This window comes from Neofelis nebulosa, chromosome 2, assembly GCF_028018385.1.
Source record: "Neofelis nebulosa isolate mNeoNeb1 chromosome 2, mNeoNeb1.pri, whole genome shotgun sequence".
In the NCBI taxonomy this organism is placed as follows: domain Eukaryota; kingdom Metazoa; phylum Chordata; class Mammalia; order Carnivora; family Felidae; genus Neofelis; species Neofelis nebulosa.
Window position 1 is genome coordinate 165,736,435 of NC_080783.1, and position 17,316 is coordinate 165,753,750.

A 17,316-nucleotide genomic window follows, 5' to 3' on the forward strand; every position below is an offset into this window, starting at 1 on the left:
TCACCCACCTTCACATAATTGGCTCTCTAGACAGCAAAGCTAAAAACATAAATCAGACCATATTACTCTCCACTTACAACTTCCCAGAGGTTTCCAATTATACCAAGAATAAAATCCAAACTCCTTGCTATGGTCTAGAACAGAGCAGTCCAAACCAAGCCATTTAGTAAAGTGTGAAACCAATGTTCTGGGGAAGGATCAGCATTTTAAAATAAAATAAAATAGAAAATATCAGAGTTTATTGTATGTAGTAAGAATAAACATTATCTCATGAAACTTCTCTTTCAGATGTGTGTGTGTGTGTGTGTGTGTGTGTAGTGGAATGCAATGTCAAATGTATTTTCTCTGGGAAATACGTTTGAAAGCCACTGGCCTACAAGATCTTAAAGATCTGCTGGCTCACATCTCCTGCCTAATCTCCCATCCCACTTTCTGCTCATTCAACATACTCCATCACTTCCAGCCTCTTTATTGTGCCTTCAAAGAGAGGCTTCTTCCCATCTCGGGTCCTTGGCACTTGCCTGGAATGCCTTACTTCCTATTATTTGCATGGATGGTTCCTTCTTACCATTCAGGTTACCATTCACATATCACCTGCTCTGAAAGCCCATCCTCTAGGGGCACCTTGGTGGTTCAGTCAGTTGAGCATCTGATTCTTGGCTGAGGTCACAATCTCACGGTTAGTGGGACTGAGCCCCAGGTCAAGCTCTGCAACTGATGGTCAGGCTCTGGGTTAACAGTGTGGAGCCTGCTTGGGATTCTCTCTCCCTCTCTCTGCCCCTCTTCTCTCTGTCTCTCTCTCAATAAATAAATAAACATTAAAAAAAAAAAAAAAAAAAAAGAAAGCCCGTCCTGTCACTAATCTAAAGCAGCATCACCACTTCTCTATCACATTACCCTGTTTTATTTCCTTATGCTGCTAACCATGATCTTGCATATTTATTTATTTGTACATGATCTTTCTCAGCCCTCCTTACGTAAATTACATAATGCAGGGATCTTAGCTGTTCTGTTTGCCACATTCTGCCACTTATAACAGCATCTCAATAAGTACGGTTGATAGACTATTGACTATTTCAGTTTTACACGTGTTTGTATAAAATAAGGACAGCTTATAATGAAATGCTTAAATAATTATAGTAGCACTGCTGTGAAAACAAAGATGCTGTGGCTAACACCGCACAGGGACTGGCAGGCAGGACCCGTGGGAGAGCCTGAGCGGCTCATTTGTCAGTCAATCGAGGAAAACCCAAATTCAGTGTACAAAAATGCAATTTCTTGGCCCGTAAAATATGAAACCTCAGAGTGGTTGACAATGAGCATCAAATAGTTAGGGACACTGTCATAGTTTTTGTCTAGTGCCCTGTGGTTCCTGACAACAAAAATCCTTAAAAATAAAAGTGTTCAGTGTGAATTCCCTTCAGATATCATGGAACCAAAAGTAAAATCTGCATCCAACACCTTCGGTCCTGAATGGAGGAGGAGGGACACAGGAAGGCAAGTAAATAGTAGCAACTGTCAAGAATGACAAGATGAGGGCAGGGTCAGAGTGGAAACTGCCCTGGGGAGCCAGGCCCAGAAGGAGACTCTGGAGCCTCAGAAAAAGGGACCCATATTCCCTTCACAGCCCCACCCAGCAGACTCCTTCAAGGGGTTATTAGGATTATCTCCTCAATCTTTATTTAATTCTTTCCAGGTGCCCAATCATAAAGGGGCTTGTGTGCTAAGCTGAGGCATTTGAACTTTCTTCTAGGTGGTTTGGGGAAACTCTGAAGAGTTTAAGAGGGGAGTGACCCATTGGGGTGTCTCTCCTAGAGCCCTCCTCCTGGCTGCAGTGTGGATGGGGGGTTGAAGCTCTGCCAGTTGGAAGCTGGAAGATATGTGGCAGGCTCTCCAGGCGAGAAGCAACAGAGAGCCTAGAGAGCCTAAACAGAAGCAAGGGGTTGGTGGGAACCGGAGGTTGTACGGAGGGACAGACCCTTGTGGGAATCTGACTCCTCCTACTTACCAGTTACCACTTCCAGTCTGTGACCCCGTGCTGGTTAGGAATTTCTAAGCCTCTTTGTCCTCCCTATAAAATAAAGCAGAGGATGGCACCAACTTCAGAGATCCCTGTGAGGATTTAATGTGATAATGCATGTAAACTCTTAGTGCCTGCATAGTAAGTGCTCAACAAACGTTAGTTACTATTTTAGTCAGGTACTATTATTATTTTTGAGTACCATGGGAGGCACCGAAGCGGACCGAGACAGACCCCTCATCCAGCAAAACAAAATACCGTGGGCCTGTCACAATGCTCTGCAAACACGAAAAAGCCACAGCTTAATCTTGCCAGCGGCGAAGGCTTCGCAGAGATGCACCTGGAGCCCTGAGTGAAAAGTAAACCGCATTCTGAAAGGCAGTGGACTTAGACTGAAAACTGCAACTCAGTCGAAGGCAAACAGAGCGAAGCTGGTCCTGACTGGGGTGAGTGTCTGACGGCGCCGGTGGGGTGGGGGTGGGGAGAGTCAGAATCCGGGCACTGGGCACTTTACCTCTGGCTCCTCCTTTCTGAGACAGGGCTCCAATCTTAAACTAGCAGGAGAGTCCGCAGGGGTCCAGGCCCACAAAAGGTCGGGGGTTGAGGGCCCCTCAGCACAGGTTTTTGTCTGCAAACCCAGTTTCCGAGGTGCCTAAAAGTGTACAAATAGTGAAGCCAGGCCCAGCCGAGCCAATTCATTACCTCGCCTCCGTGCTGCATGCTGATTATTTGCTCTCCATATCACCTCTCCTCAGGGGGCTCAAAGGAATCAGCAAATCCCCCGCATCAGAGCTACGAATCCCCAGCACAACCCATTCACACACAGCGGGGTGGCTGGGGATTAATTGGAGGGGGAATGTTGTGAATTCCAGAGAGTTCTTTCTCTTTGCCTCACAGCCGGTGGCCGGGGATATTGCTACATGAAAGCTTCCCTGTCAGTATCAATCATCATTGCCTGGGCTGCAACATTCCAGAGAATGAATTGGCCTCATTTGGTAACTCAACTAGAGTTGGGAGGTGGGGGTGGGGGCCATTCCTGAGGGGCCACATTTGTGGGCCCTAATTCTGGTCCCATAAGTGGTTTCAAAGCAAACAGAAACCTAGAAGGCCCAGCTTTCTTTTTCTGGGTTCCCTCCCTTAGCGATGTTAGAGATGGAGTGGATCTGGAAGAAGGGTGGGAAAGGGGTGGTACCTGTGTTAGGGCCTGGCAGGAAATTAGCTTGGGCAAAGCCTTGGCTGAGAGCAGAGAGGCAGCCCAATAGCCGCTCCCGCCCCCATCCCCCCTTCCCCGGGTTTCTCTTACTGCTTTGATTCCAGGCCGACTTTCTCCTCCCATCCCCAGGCTGCTCCACAGGAGGCCTGTGGGCTCTCCCCCACCTCCCTGCCGAATGGGGCCCAGTGCCTAGAAGTCTGTGAACCCTAACTCCTCGGGTACCCTCCTGGAGGAGGGCAGATAACAAGAAATGCAAACGTCAAACCTTTTCCTCAAGTTAGCAAATGCTGGGAGCCCACAGAAAGGACAAGGAGGAGCCTCTTCCTGGGATTTCACATCTGAAGTCTACAGACTCAAACCTTTTCCCGGTTCTAATTTTTTTAAATGCCAAGACTTCCAGGCTGCCTTCTCCACTCACCCACCCCCTCAACCCACCCCCCACCCCCCCCCACCCCCCCCACCCCCACCCTTTCCACCACCAACCTGCTCTAGCTCCTTCTGAGCACCTCTCTTCACTTCTAGTCCCTCCCTCTGGGAGAAAAAAAAAAAGTGAATTCTGCAAAAAAGAATTTCCTGAAACTCCCATCAAGTCAAGAGCTCAGAGCGTGCACCCTAGGGAATCCAGGCGTCCAGGCCGCTGCTTACTGGGAGAAGTGCCCAACCTGACAGTCCTGGGAGGCTGGAGCCCCCGGCTGGACTCTGTTCACCTATTCTGGGGCCTGTGACCCCAGGGAAGCGCCCAGGCTCCTGCTTAGTGCATCCATAAGATGGATGGTGGTAATAACTGCTCTGCCTCCCTCTTAGGATTGTGTATGGATTAATGAAAGAAGAGATTAAAAAGTGATTTGTAAAGCGCTCAGTGTAAGGTATTATGATTATTAAATTATCTCATTGGGCCCAGTATTGGGCATGTTAGTGATCTTTGTAAAAGCCTCACTCTGCATCTACCTGCCTCTGTCCAGGAGAATCCTGGTAAAATGTGCCCTGGGAGGGAGAAAGATTAAAATGCTATACCAATGTATACAAAGAAAAACCCAGACAAAAAGCAAGATCATTATTATTTTTGAAAATAAAAACAGCGTGATAACCTTTCAGTATCTCAAATTACATATGCCCACAATGTGACACTACCTCTTGTGGGTGTTATTCTAAGCCAATAGTCCATTTTCTGGGGGTTCCTTAACATAGCAACAGACAAACCTTGGCCTGAAAAGCAGAAGACTCTGTGTAATATTGAGCAAGTTGTTTCTCCTCTCCAGGCCTCAGTTTCCCCACCTCTAAAATATGTAAGTAGCACCGGGCTTCTTTAAGATCTTATCCCACTCTTCTGTCTTGTAATTCCTTGGATGCCTCCAGTAGGCACCCTAACTTAGCAACAGTTGGGGCTCCAAGGTCATTTCATACTTGATAGAATATCAAAGAGTTTAACTAATCCTCATCCTGGGATAAAGGACTAAGTGAGCAAACAATACAAAATCATGCCAGCCACTTAGGGACTCTTAATTCTACTTAATCATAATGAGAATTTTTCAACATTTGGAGACTGCTCTGGGGAAAAGCATGACATAATGCCTCCAACACTTAGAGCTGTGCCATTGGCACAGAATCTCCATCACAATTAGCAGTTTTCTTACCCCAAATGCTTTAATACAAAGTGCCTGCTTCACTTAGTAACTCCACTCAACAAGCTGACACCTGAAAACCACAGCCTAGGTGTTGCCAAGGTTCCTAAAGAACACGAGGTCCACACTCCATCTCACCATTTCGTCTCCCCAAATCTGAATGAACTCTCATCTAGTTTCAGACGCAGGGTTTTTATTGCCCAGCTGCACACGTCTGCCTAGAGAGACACTTTCCCGTCCTTTCCAGCTGCTTGCTGTCAGCCGGCTTGTCTGTCCTCAGTGGGAACTTTCAGGTTCAAGTCTCTGTCTGGGGAGTCCATATACAGCCTTGGCTATTATTCTGATGGATCGTTTTAATTCTTTCCACTTTGATCATGTCAGTTTCCACAACAAACAAGGCTCACCAGAAGCATTCCTGGTCTCACAAAGGCAAACACACTTGGCTTTGCATCATAAGCCAGAGGCCAGAACTCTTCTGCTTTTGCTTCAAGGCTATTTTAACCCTTGGTTGCACAAGTTTTCCAGTTAACCCTTTTTACCTTTCATTCCCTGCAACCATTGACGTGTTCATCTCCTCCGGAGAAATGCAATGATTTCCAGTCTTTAATTAATTAAGGATCCAAGTGGCAGATGCAGTTCACACACACTGGAGCCAAGCCCTGGCTAAGAAGATTCTTTTGCTCCAAATGCTCTGCAGTTCACTGAAAGTAACTTCGGCTAATAAAAATAGCTTTGTCGACTAAGTTGCCAGGAGCCATTTTAAATCATTGAAAATATTATCTCATTTAATATTGGCAAAGTATTAAGGTGAAATAGGAATTATGTTGACTTCCTAAGTAAAGAAACATAGGAGTTAGAAGCTAAGCTTTCTGTCCAAGATTACACTGCCAGCCTGGAATGGTGCAGGGGTTTTAACCTGGATTTGTCTGGCCTCAGGGGCAGGCCCTAATGCTGAAATGTTAAATGTTAGACGTTAGCACTCCTTAGGCTGTAGTAGAAAGAGCTCTTGACGGACAGTAAAGAGGCCAGCGTCTCTGTGGCCACTTCCATCAAGTCCATTTTCTCTATGCCTTGATTTCACTACCAGCAAATTGAAGATAGAATTAAATCAGTTTTTTTCCAAACCTCAGTCATTCACTTTATTACTCATACCACTCATATTATTATTTAATAACTATTCTTCCTTAAATCAATGTACTTTTAAAAACTAAATATTTTTAAATAAGTTAAACTTAAAAACCAACATGACTTGCTCTAAATAGATGGTAATAATAAAAATAAGATGATTAAAAATAATAACGTTAAATTCTAGCTAGACACTCTTGCCAGCCGTAGGCTAGCTCTAAGACTTAGGCTAACCTTATGTTAAATTGGAAAATACGCAAGTTAGTTAAAGACACTGCAGTTAGTTAAAGTATATTGAAGACATATTAACAAATACACTCTGAGACTTTCTCCTCAATGTAACCAGGTGGGAAGAGACTCCAACTGGACACACCTTTCTCACTACCTTACTCAATGTTACTTACCATCTTGGCTATGGTACTACTTCAAGTTATCTCACCTAAAATTGTTTTACATACAACCAGAAGTCCCCATCTTGTATGTGAGCAGATGATAGATACTGTGTTTCTTTCTGAGTATTTCCAGCTCTGAAACACTTCAATTCTAATTAGAAAAGTTAAGATTAATGCCTATTAAATTTGAAACTTAATTCACTAGCATTCAGTGAGTACTCACCGACCTGCAGAGAAAGGAAAATAGAAAGAGATCTTGACAATAAACAATCACTGTTATCAATTTCTTTAAACAGCAAAATAAATGAAGACTTTTCTTTGGGAAGTGTCTTTGAGGACTACAAAGTATATCACCCCATAGCCATGTAAGAATTTTGTGTATTTGCTAGGGTATGCACCAGTAGGTTTTCAAAGTGTGGTCGAAGTCCCTGGAGATAACCAACATCCTTTCAGGTCAAAACTATTTTCAAACTTTGTTTTTAGTGTTTTTATTATTTATTTTTGAGAGAGAGACAGAGTGCGAGCAGGGGAAGGACAGAGAGAGAGAATGAGACATAGAACCCAAAGCAGGCTCCGGGCTGTCAGCACAGAGTTTGACATGGGGCTCGAACTCACGAACCATGAGATCATGAAGTTGGACGCTTAACCAACTAAGCCACCCAGGTGCCCCAAAACTATTTTCATGATAATACTAAGATGTTCATGCCTTTTTCACTAAGTTTCCCAGAGGCTATGTGAAGTGAGATACTACAACAGATGTAACGCAGAAGTAGACATGAGACTCCAGCTGTCTTCCATTGACACAAATATTAAAAAGATTTGCAGAATGCTAAACAATGCCATTCTTCTCACTGAATTTATTTGGGAAAACAGTCATTTTTCATAAAAATGAAGTTATTTACGTTAACATATAATGAATGCATCATTGTTATTTTAAGACAAGTATTTTTAAATGTACCAATTTAACTTCTCATGCAGTAAACACTGGTAGATAGAATTCACATAAACAAAAGCTCTTTAGAACCTCAGTAATTCTTAAGAGTAGAAAGATGTCCTGTAGCAAAAATGGTTGGGAATGTTTGAGGCCATTAAAAACAGCAGGCCTCGTGTACATCAGCTGGAATATGAAATGAGCGAAGTCAAAAGTAGTTCATTATAGAATTACCCATAATGGGGAGGAATAAGAAAGAGCCATGCAGTTAGCAATAATGAATTATTATATTTAGTAATAATGAACAGTTAGCACTTCTCAAATGATCAACTCAGGGACATCATTTCTGATTGTGACAAGGGAAAATTAAGAAATTAAGAAGAGGGCACCTGAGTGGCTCAGTCAGTTGAGTGTTCAAGTCTTGATTTCGGCTCAGGTCATGATACCAGGGTCATGGGATCAAGTCCCAAGTCAGGCTCTGTGCTGAGTGTGGTGCCTGCTTAGTATTCTCTTTCTCTCTCCCTTTGTCCATGTCCCCTCTTGTGCTCGCTCACTCTCTCTAAAATTGAATAGATAAATAAATAGAAAATAATAAAAGGGATTAAGAATCTAGTAACCAGAAAATGTTATATGTGTGTGTGTGTGTGTGTGTGTGTGTGTGTGTGTGTATAACAGGGAAATAATTTTGAATTCCAAACATTGCGACTGCAGCAATGTCAAACATGTCTGCTAGTACACACACCTAAAATGGGAATGTGAAAAAAGGAGACTTGGCTTGGGAAGTTTGCATAGGAAAATTTGTTCTTTTACAAATTACTTTTTTTTTTTTTAATTTTTTTTTTCAACGTTTTTTATTTATTTTTGGGACAGAGAGAGACAGAGCATGAACGGGGGAGGGGCAGAGACAGAGGGAGACACAGAATCGGAAACAGGCTCCAGGCTCCGAGCCATCAGCCCAGAGCCTGACGCGGGGCTCGAACTCACGGACCGCGAGATCGTGACCTGGCTGAAGTCGGACGCTTAACCGACTGCGCCACCCAGGCGCCCCTACAAATTACTTTTAATGGTGTCCCCACATGGCTTATATAATCACTATAAAGTGGTAAAGTTTAATTTCTTGTCTGTTGAAAAACTGCTGAAAGGTTGGGACACTTAAAGCCATGGTTCTCGGATCACATGGCTGACTAAATCAACAAGTTAGGCCAATGTATCTTAGCTATTTTACTAGCTGAATCCCATCAGTTTTATAGCCATAAGTTGTCATTATCAGTTGAGACCATGGCCAAAAAATATAATTGTCAATTAGTGTGTTTCATGTAGATAAGGCCAAAGTGTATTCATACCTATACTAAATGTCTCACTCTCATTTTGATTCTGGGAGCTCAATTTACAAAGAGAATTAACATTTCTCTTTATTTTAAGTGGTTTCTATGGATACCTTCGATGAAGCATTTCATTCACATCTATCCAATTTAAGCTTCTTATTTTAATTTAAATACATTTTCCATTCCTCCAGAATTTGGATATGATATCTGCAGTTCATTTTCTGGACTTAACCTACAAAAAGCATTTATGCACACAAAATTTTAAATTAATATGTTTAAAGGTTTAAAAAGAGAGAGACACTCCTGCAATACAGAAAGTCATAATCTCAGAATTGGAATTCTATTTTTATTTGCCTCATACTCACTCAAAACCTGACCTGTAATCTAGAAAATCATGTTTTCTGATTTTGGTTTTTTGGGGTCATTATTGGGTGGGTTTTTTTCCTCCCCTTTCTTGATCTCATTTATTGTTATACTGCAGTTTTCTTACTTAGCATAGATGGGATTAAAACTTTTTTAGGTTCTAGTACACTTAAAATTTAATAATACTTTAGTAAATACTTAGTGTAGAAAAATTGGGGGAAAAGTTTTTTTAAAGAATACAACCTCAGGGGCGCCTGGGTGACTCAGTCAGTTCAGTGTCCGACTTTGGCTCAGGTCATGATCTCACTTCTCTTGGGTTCAAGCCCCATGTCAGGCTCTGTGCTGACAGCTCAGAGCCTGGAGCCTGCTTTGGATTCTGTGTCTCCCTCTCTCTCTCTGTCCCTCCCCCGTTCATGCTTGCTCTCTCTCTCTCTCTCTCTCTCAAAAATAAACATTTAAAAAAAAGAATACAACTTCAGATAACTGATACAATGTTGCCAGCATTTGCTAATCAATAAACACTTAAAAAAATTCCCTTTTCCAAGAAAAATTTACATATATATATATACCTGTTAGGAAGAGATCTGATGTCATCTCTAACTACAAATCTTTAATTCATTTATTATGCAAGTTTTATATGTCTCAGCCTAGAAACCAAAGTCTTCCACATATGATTCCAGACTCCTGACAGTTTTATCCACCACCCCTCCCTACACAGACCCACTACACTACAAACTGGCCTACTGAGTTCTGGGGATGAGTCTCCTTGCTACCTCCGGTTTTTACCCTTACCATTCTCTCTCCCCTTAAAATACCTCCTTCAGTTTCCCTCCTGTCTGTTAACTGAAATCTTATCCAGGCCCCAAAATAGATGACCAGTGTCACTCCCCTTTCTTGATCCTCCCAAATAGAAGTGCCCACTCTTCTCTTGATGGCCACAGCCTCATTACTCTGTCCCATGGTTTCCAAGATTCATTTGTGTACTTTATCCCCTACTTCAAAATAAAAACTCCTTTAAATTTTTTATATTTTTAATAAGTAATGCATACATACAATAATCATGCAGTTCAGAAGTCACCAAAGGATATTTGAGGAAACGTGTCTGCTTCCTACCCTCCTCACCAGTTATCCTCCCCAGAGGCACCCAATGTTACCAATTCTTTGCATAGCTTTTCAGAGATAGTCTGTATAAGTGTGGATATGTGTGTGTGTGTGTGAGTGTGTGTGTGTGTGTGTGTGTATGTATGTACACAAATGGCAGTATCCTTTCATGTTATTTTGCAGGGTGGGCACATCATGTTGGGCAGGTTGTGCCTTAACCAAGGGCACCCAGTGGAAAGGGTGTTTTTTGGGGGGCTGGAATCCAGCTGTGCTTCCCTGGCCAAGCTGTATGCTCTGTGGTCCTGCTCTGTACATCCTAAAGAAACAGGCTTTCTTCAAATTTCCACAAATGCTCCTTCGAGGCTAGCAGTGGTCCTAGTGTGTATTTTTATTTCATTTTTAATTTTCACTTTGTTGTAAAATATTTTTGTTGTTTTCTTCACTTTGCACTATTACAAGAAAGAGCTTGTGTTACAAATCCATGTTTAAACACTGTCATTGGGGGAGAAAGATTAATTTGCAAAACCTGTTTTCAAGCACTGGCCTATTTCTTTTTTTTTTTTTTTCAATATATGAAATTTATTGTCAAATTGGTTTCCATACAACACCCAGTGCTCATCCCAAACTGGCCTATTTCTTTAGACTTGCCAATTTGTTTTTTATTTAATTTTTTTTTAAATTTTTTTTTTAACATTTATTTATTTTTGAGAGAGAGACAAAGCGTGAGTGGGGTCAGGGCAGAGAGAGGGAGACGCAGAATCCGAAGCAGGCTCCATGCTCCAACCTGTCAGCACAGAGCCTGATGCGGGGCTCAAACCCACGAACCTGAGCTGAAGTCAGATGCTTAACCGACTGAACCACCCAGGCGCCCCTAGACTTGCCAATTTAGAAGTTATCCGTGGATATGATATACTAAGCTGATGTTATTGTTTTCAAATAAAATATCCATGAAAAGGCTTCAGAAATGATGAAAATATCAATGATCATACTTATTATAATAGTTATTATTCTTTTAGAGTTTATTAAATATAAAAAAATGTTAATTTAATAATTAAACATTTTTCTTTTCCCCAAATTAGTCTAGGACATTTGAGGGGAAAAAGTACTATCTCCCTACCCTAAGGGCTCATTGGGTGTCAGTTGCAGAACATGTCAAAATCCAAGATTCTTACAGTTTCGGAAAAAAATTTATTTTTAATGCTTCTCACTCCAGGGGTCCCTTTTGATGTATTTCTGCCCTCATTTCCAATAGTTAAATCTAAACCTGTGTTTCTTCTTAGAAAATTCATCATTCCACTTTGGAGCCTGAGATTTGGAAGCCAGGACCATGGCTCCTGGATATGAGAACCCAGACATTCATTCTTATATCCAACTACCTATATTTATTTTATAAACCTATCTAGATTATAAACCTTAGATACATCCCTCTAAGAACTTTTTTTAAGTTTATTTATTTTGAGAGAGAGAGAGAGAGGACAGAGAACGAGCAGGGAAGGGACAGAGAGAGAGAGAATCCCAAGCAGTCTCCACACTCAGTGCAAAGCCCAACACAGGGCTCGATCATGCAACAGTGAGATCATGACCCGAGCTGATCAAGAGTCAGTCGCTTAACCAACTGAGCCACCCGGGTGCTGCAGAATTTTATTTTAAATGGCCCTGCCACTCTGTTTGGGGATGTTACATTTAGGTCAGAATCTCTGGAAGACAGGGGCACCTGGCTGTCTCAGTCAGTGGAGCATGCAACTCCTGATCTTGGGGTCATGAGTTCGAGCCCCATGTTGGGAGTAGAGATTACTTTAAAAAATAAAACCTTCAAAAAAAATTTTTTTAAATAAAAAATAAATAAAAATCAAGTAATGTGCCAGTAATCATCTGCAAACCCAATGCTGGCCCTTATGCTGTTTCTCACACTCAGTTCTCTTCTGACCTCAGGCTCAGAGAAGAGTGAGCAAGATGATGACGGTGAAGATGATAAACAGAAGGAGAAGAAGAAGCTATGAACTTAGTGGTTAACTTTTTCAGGTCTCCAAATGCCAGGGAGCCAAAAGTGCCCTGTGAAAACATCCTGCTTAATTTAAGGTAAGGTGTGTCCCTGGCACAGTTTTCATAAAGTAAAATTAAGTATTAAGACATTATCGCCTTTCTTTACGTTGAAGGGGCCTAGAAGACTTCACTATGGCATAAAAATTATGTTGAACTGAAGTCATTTGAGAAGGCCTTTTTCCTTAACTCCCTTATGTGACTAAGAGCAGAGCCTCCCAAAAGAACACAAGAGGACTCAGTTGTCATAAATCCCCTAACCCTTGGGAGCAACCAGGAAAGCTTGACTCTTTTTTGTTGTTGTTGTTTAAGTTGTATTTAAGTAATCTTTACATGCCACGTGGGGTTCAAACTCAAGACCCTGAGATCAGGAGTTGCATGCTCTTCTGACTGAGCCAGCCAGGCACTGTGGAAAACATGACTCTAATGACTGGTGAATAGAAATCAGAACCACATCTAAACAGATATTGTCATAGAACTGTCTTATCCCCTATCTATTCTCATAAGGGCCCATTTATCTTTCCTAAAAGTCATTTATTTTCCATAATTATGTATACACTTGTATTACCCCCTCATATTATAATCTATGTATTTTAAGCGCAAAGACTAGGAGGGGCACCTAGCTGGCTCAGTTACTTAGGTGTCCAGCTCTTGATTTTGGCTCAGGTCATGATCAGATTCCTGAGTTCAAGCCCCAAGCTGGGCTCTCCACTGACAGTGCAGGGCCTGCTTGGGATTCTCTCTCCCTCTCTCTTTGTCCCTCCCTTGCTTGCACTTTCTCTCTCTATAGATATAGATATAGATGATATAGATATAGACATAGATAGATAGATAGATAGATAAATAAACTTAAAAAAAAATTTAAATAAAGACAAAAACTAGATCTAGCCTATCTTTGGGTGACAAGTAATACCAAGACAGTATTTTGTGTATATAATAGAGATCAGGTAGGAAGAAAACTTACCTAAGGGCCCTAGCATTATGGAGTAGTTCTTAAGGTGGTCAGTTCTTAACTATTAGCTTGGACAAGTCCCTTTTCATTCTCAGCCTCAGCTTTCTCCTTTGCAAAATAAGAATCCTAGCACTTGCGTGGAAAACCCAGCGATTAGAAGAGCCATCCCATTTAGGCATCTAGCAGAAAGTCTAGGACATCAAAGACATGCTGTAAAGTTAGTTCCTCTGATCCCTCCCTCCTCCTGAGCATGCACCTGAACAGTGAGGAAGCTCAGCTGTCCTCACATCTGGATCCAACCACCCTCTCTCCTACCCAAGTGAAAATTCCCCCCAAATAAGAGTTTTTCTTAATAGGCAATGGATGATAGGCAAAATCCCTTCCAAGGCCATAAACAGTCAAAATGTCAGGACTTCTGGAAACTGCCGAGCTCTTGTTCTGGGCATACTGTTATATTAGCTTATCAGTTACCTTAGTGTCTCCTGGGTCAGCCAAGAGAGGGGACTGGAATGGTGGTGGGGGTGGTAGAATGGGTTGAGCTGGTACAGTGGGGCTGGAGAAAGGAGGGATGGAAGAGGTCACCACACCAGTCAGCTACGCCACCAAAGGGAGGTCTATGGTAATGAGAACAGTGACCTGGTTTCTCTGGGAATATATATGAAGTATGTGATTTTGGCCTCTACGTGAACCTGTGAGTCCATGTTCATGTGTGCAGGTGAATCGCACAAGAGAAATCCGTGCACTCATGCATTCATTCTTCTGTTCATATTCATCAAATTAAATGAGCTTTTTAAAATGCCCCAAGTTCTGGCAGTGGGGGAGGGGGAAGATAAATAAGAGATCCTCCACCTATAAGAGTCTGACTACAATTTGTTTACACTCTGTTGGAGACAAAGGAGTAAATGCTTTGCAGGTCTTGTTCTATGAGAAGTTAGCACCAAGCTAACTAACTAGGAAACTTACCCAGGAAAAGAAAGAAGTTCTAAACAGGGAGTTTTTTCTCTGCAGGTTCTACAAATACATTTAGCTTCATATATTCCCCTTCTCAACCCCTCCCCACCCCAGGAATTCATTTGGAAATAGAAACAAACTTAGTGAGACCTTCACCCACCCCCACCCCCCTCCCCTGCCTTTTGACATGTGCTAAAAAGCCAGTACTATGTACTGGCTCTTTCCTCTCTTTTCCTCCACCAATTTCCAGCAAGCAAAATAAAAATGTCTTTGAGTTACAGCGTTTCCCCTTGTCAGTTGTGGTAGATTGTAGACTCCGAGGCACTGGCACAGGACCTAGCACACAGGAAAGCCTCAGAAAACGTAGTCCGAATGTTGTAAATTAGTGAAATGGTTTCGTTTGTAGAAGGGAGATACCTCCTTCTCATTCTCGGTGCTATTGTGAGAGTAGCCTTACCATGAGCCTGGCCTTGAGAAGCACTTCATACATGGTAGGTGGTATTGTTAATATCAATACTTAACAGTTTAGTGGATTATACGAAAACATTTAAAATATTTATTTTTGCTTTTACAGTAAAGAGAGAGAAAAAGAAAGAAAAACCATTCAGGCCATAATTAAAACCATGTGGGGCACTCCACAGCTCTGTTTTCCAGACCTCTGCAAGAGCACTACATATTGTTTCCTCCTTTTAGCCAAATTCCAAGATCTAAGAGTTACCCCCAGGAGAGAGCACGCCTTTCCAGGCAGTGGCCATTATCTTGCAAACCTCTGTTATCTAAACAAATTGTCCCTTGGCTCCACGTTTGGATTAGTAAATAACCACACCTGAGGACAGGGCAGTCAGGCCCTCTGCTATTTACAAAAGATTCCAGTCCCTTGGGTCACAGCCTAGTGCCTGAGGAACCCAAGCAAACCCAGCGTTTCCAAGGGCTGCCTCACTCAGGACTCACGACTTTGACTCCTTTGCCTCCCAGGCAGTTGCTAACCACAGAATTCCCCACTGCCAGGTCTCCTGGCCAGTGTGCAAACCAGTGTGGTTCCCAGGTCTGATCCTAAACCAGCAGCTCACATCTTCCTTTGCTGAGATTACACTGTAAAGGCAAAGTCTGAGTCATCTGCAAATGCCACCGTTGGATTTGTTATTAGTATGGGAAGTGGATTATTTATTAGCATTTGTGAGAAACATCTGGACTGCCACCTCAAACTGGAAGACTTGATTTTACCCCCTCACTCCAACTGTCACCAACAACAACGTTAGAAATGAGGCTGGACCCCAAAATCAAAGGCACATGCAAGGTTTTATTGGCGTTAGAGCTTGAGCTGAAGGGACACACAACAATAACAAAATAGTTATGCTGGCCTCCTAGAACAGCAGGGATGTCCTACCTATGTAAAGAAACTTCCCTTAGGTTCCCATTCCCGCACAATATGCCAATGAGGGAAAGAAAAAGAAAAAAACCTTGTCTTGATTGGTTGGAAGGGCCTCGTTCTGATTGGTCAATATCTGGGTCCTCTGTATGAAGTCCAGCTGATGTATAGGGTCCCATTCTGGCCTCTTTCTCGTTCTGCTTTGTAAAAGAAGGGGTTTAAACAATAACAGCCATCAGACAGTGCCTTAGGTGCATAATGTTTTTCAGTTTGCGCTTGTTCCCGTGGTCCCTGTCTTACGGCTACCCAGATTTTCATTTTGAAAAGCTGACTTCTGGGCCTGATGCTACAGTTCTCCCAGTTCAAAAACATCACCCACACAGTAGATACACAAGAAACAGTTTCAATTAATGAAGAAAATGTCATTGGGGTCTTAACCTGAATGAAGATATTTACCTATCTAGGTAGAAGATCATGCTTGGCCAGATAGACTCTCAGGCTACCTGTTTAGAAAGAAAACCTGTAAAGAAATTATACCTGGCAGGTAGTAGGCACTTTTTAAAGGTTTGATTCACAATGGTAGGGCCAGAGGGAACATGTGTGTATATGTGTGTGTGTGTGTGTGTGTGTGTATGTATATACATATATATATGTATTCTTTATGTAATTGAAAATTTTTACGCATAAAAAAGACAAAAGGAAATATGACAAAATGCTAACATATATTTTCATGTTGTGGAAATATATATTATGTCTGTTCTTTTCTATATTCTATATTTTTCAAAAAATTCTCAAAATTAAACAAAGAGGATGTTGCCTAGATTTGCTCATCTAGAGAATCTGGACTAAAGGGCACCAGAATTCTTTCATAAAGGCAGAAGTGGCTTCTGCTGATTCATTCATTCATTCATTCATTCATTCATTCATTCATCTGCTGGCTCTTTTTTAAAATATAGCCTGGGTCCTATATCCCTCACAACAACCTTAAGTGTCAGGTATTATAATAGTCATTTTACAAATGAAACCAATAAATGAGGTGCAGAAAAGTTAGCTAGCTCAAGATCACACAGCTGTATATACTGAATAGGGCTTCAAACCAAGCAACACATCCCACAGCCCTCCTCTTTAACTACTATCATGATGAACTGGAATCACGGAAATTGCCATCATTGAATAGAGTACCTAGCATAGTCCTGTCTCCTGTCTTCTTCCTGGAATCAGAGCTGAGCTAGAGAATTTTTATGTTTTCTCAAAGGCAGTGTTTCTGAACATTTGTTTTTTTCATTATCATGTCCCTTAAGGAGCCTTTTTAGACTTTTTTTATTTCCTAATTTCCCCCTCCCTGTAAACTTTTTTTTAATTAAGAAGTTTTTTTAATGTTTTTGTTTTATTTTTGAGAGACAGAGCGCTAGTGGGGGAGGGGCAGAGAGAGAGGGAGACACAGAATGTGAAGCAGGCTCCAGGCTCTGAGCTGTCAGCACAGAGCCTGATGCGGGGCTTGAACTCACAAACTGTGAGATCATGACCTAAGTGGAAGTCGGATGCTTAACTGACTGAGTCACCCAGGTGCCCCCCTGGAAACTTTTAATACTACAGATATACTGTTTACCTATTTATGTACTGGGCAGGGACACAAACCATTGTAGTATCTGGTTGTCTCATTCTCCAAGAACCAATTTTTACCTCCTTGGCAATAATGTCCTCTGCTAAGAATACAGGTTCTAAGGAAGCCGATATCAAGAATTTCTCAAGGCCTTTTATATTGCCACTGTTTATCCCCCTGTTACAAAAACATGAAATGAAACAAAAGCTCCTACCTGGGCTGAAATCACAGGAAATACAGCATTGGAAGAATTTCAGTTTTTTTCTCTCTCCCCCACTTCTAAGGTGATGTGTTTGAGGGGTGGCTGCG

At 41.9% G+C, this 17,316-nt stretch overlaps 2 long non-coding RNA genes across 3 annotated transcripts in view; both read right to left on the bottom strand.

Moving 5' to 3' along the window:
* Nucleotides 1–2,886, bottom strand: part of LOC131504581 (uncharacterized) — an 83,082-nt gene extending 80,196 nt beyond the window's left edge. Inside the window, exons 1-2 of the long non-coding RNA XR_009258069.1 lie at nucleotides 2,723–2,886; nucleotides 2,009–2,071 (exon numbers count right to left, since the gene is read on the bottom strand). This is a non-coding gene — a long non-coding RNA (uncharacterized LOC131504581). The remainder of the gene's footprint in view (nucleotides 1–2,008; nucleotides 2,072–2,722) is intronic.
* Nucleotides 2,887–15,315: 12,429 nt separating this feature from the next.
* On the bottom strand, nucleotides 15,316–17,316 carry LOC131493445 (uncharacterized). Of its 2 annotated transcripts, none has more exons than XR_009252682.1 (2): nucleotides 17,222–17,316; nucleotides 15,316–15,601 (listed from the first exon to the last, which is right to left on the bottom strand). It is a non-coding gene; the product is annotated as an uncharacterized LOC131493445 (long non-coding RNA). The 2 variants fall into 2 exon arrangements; XR_009252679.1 differs by having other exon boundaries at nucleotides 15,316–15,604; nucleotides 17,222–17,311.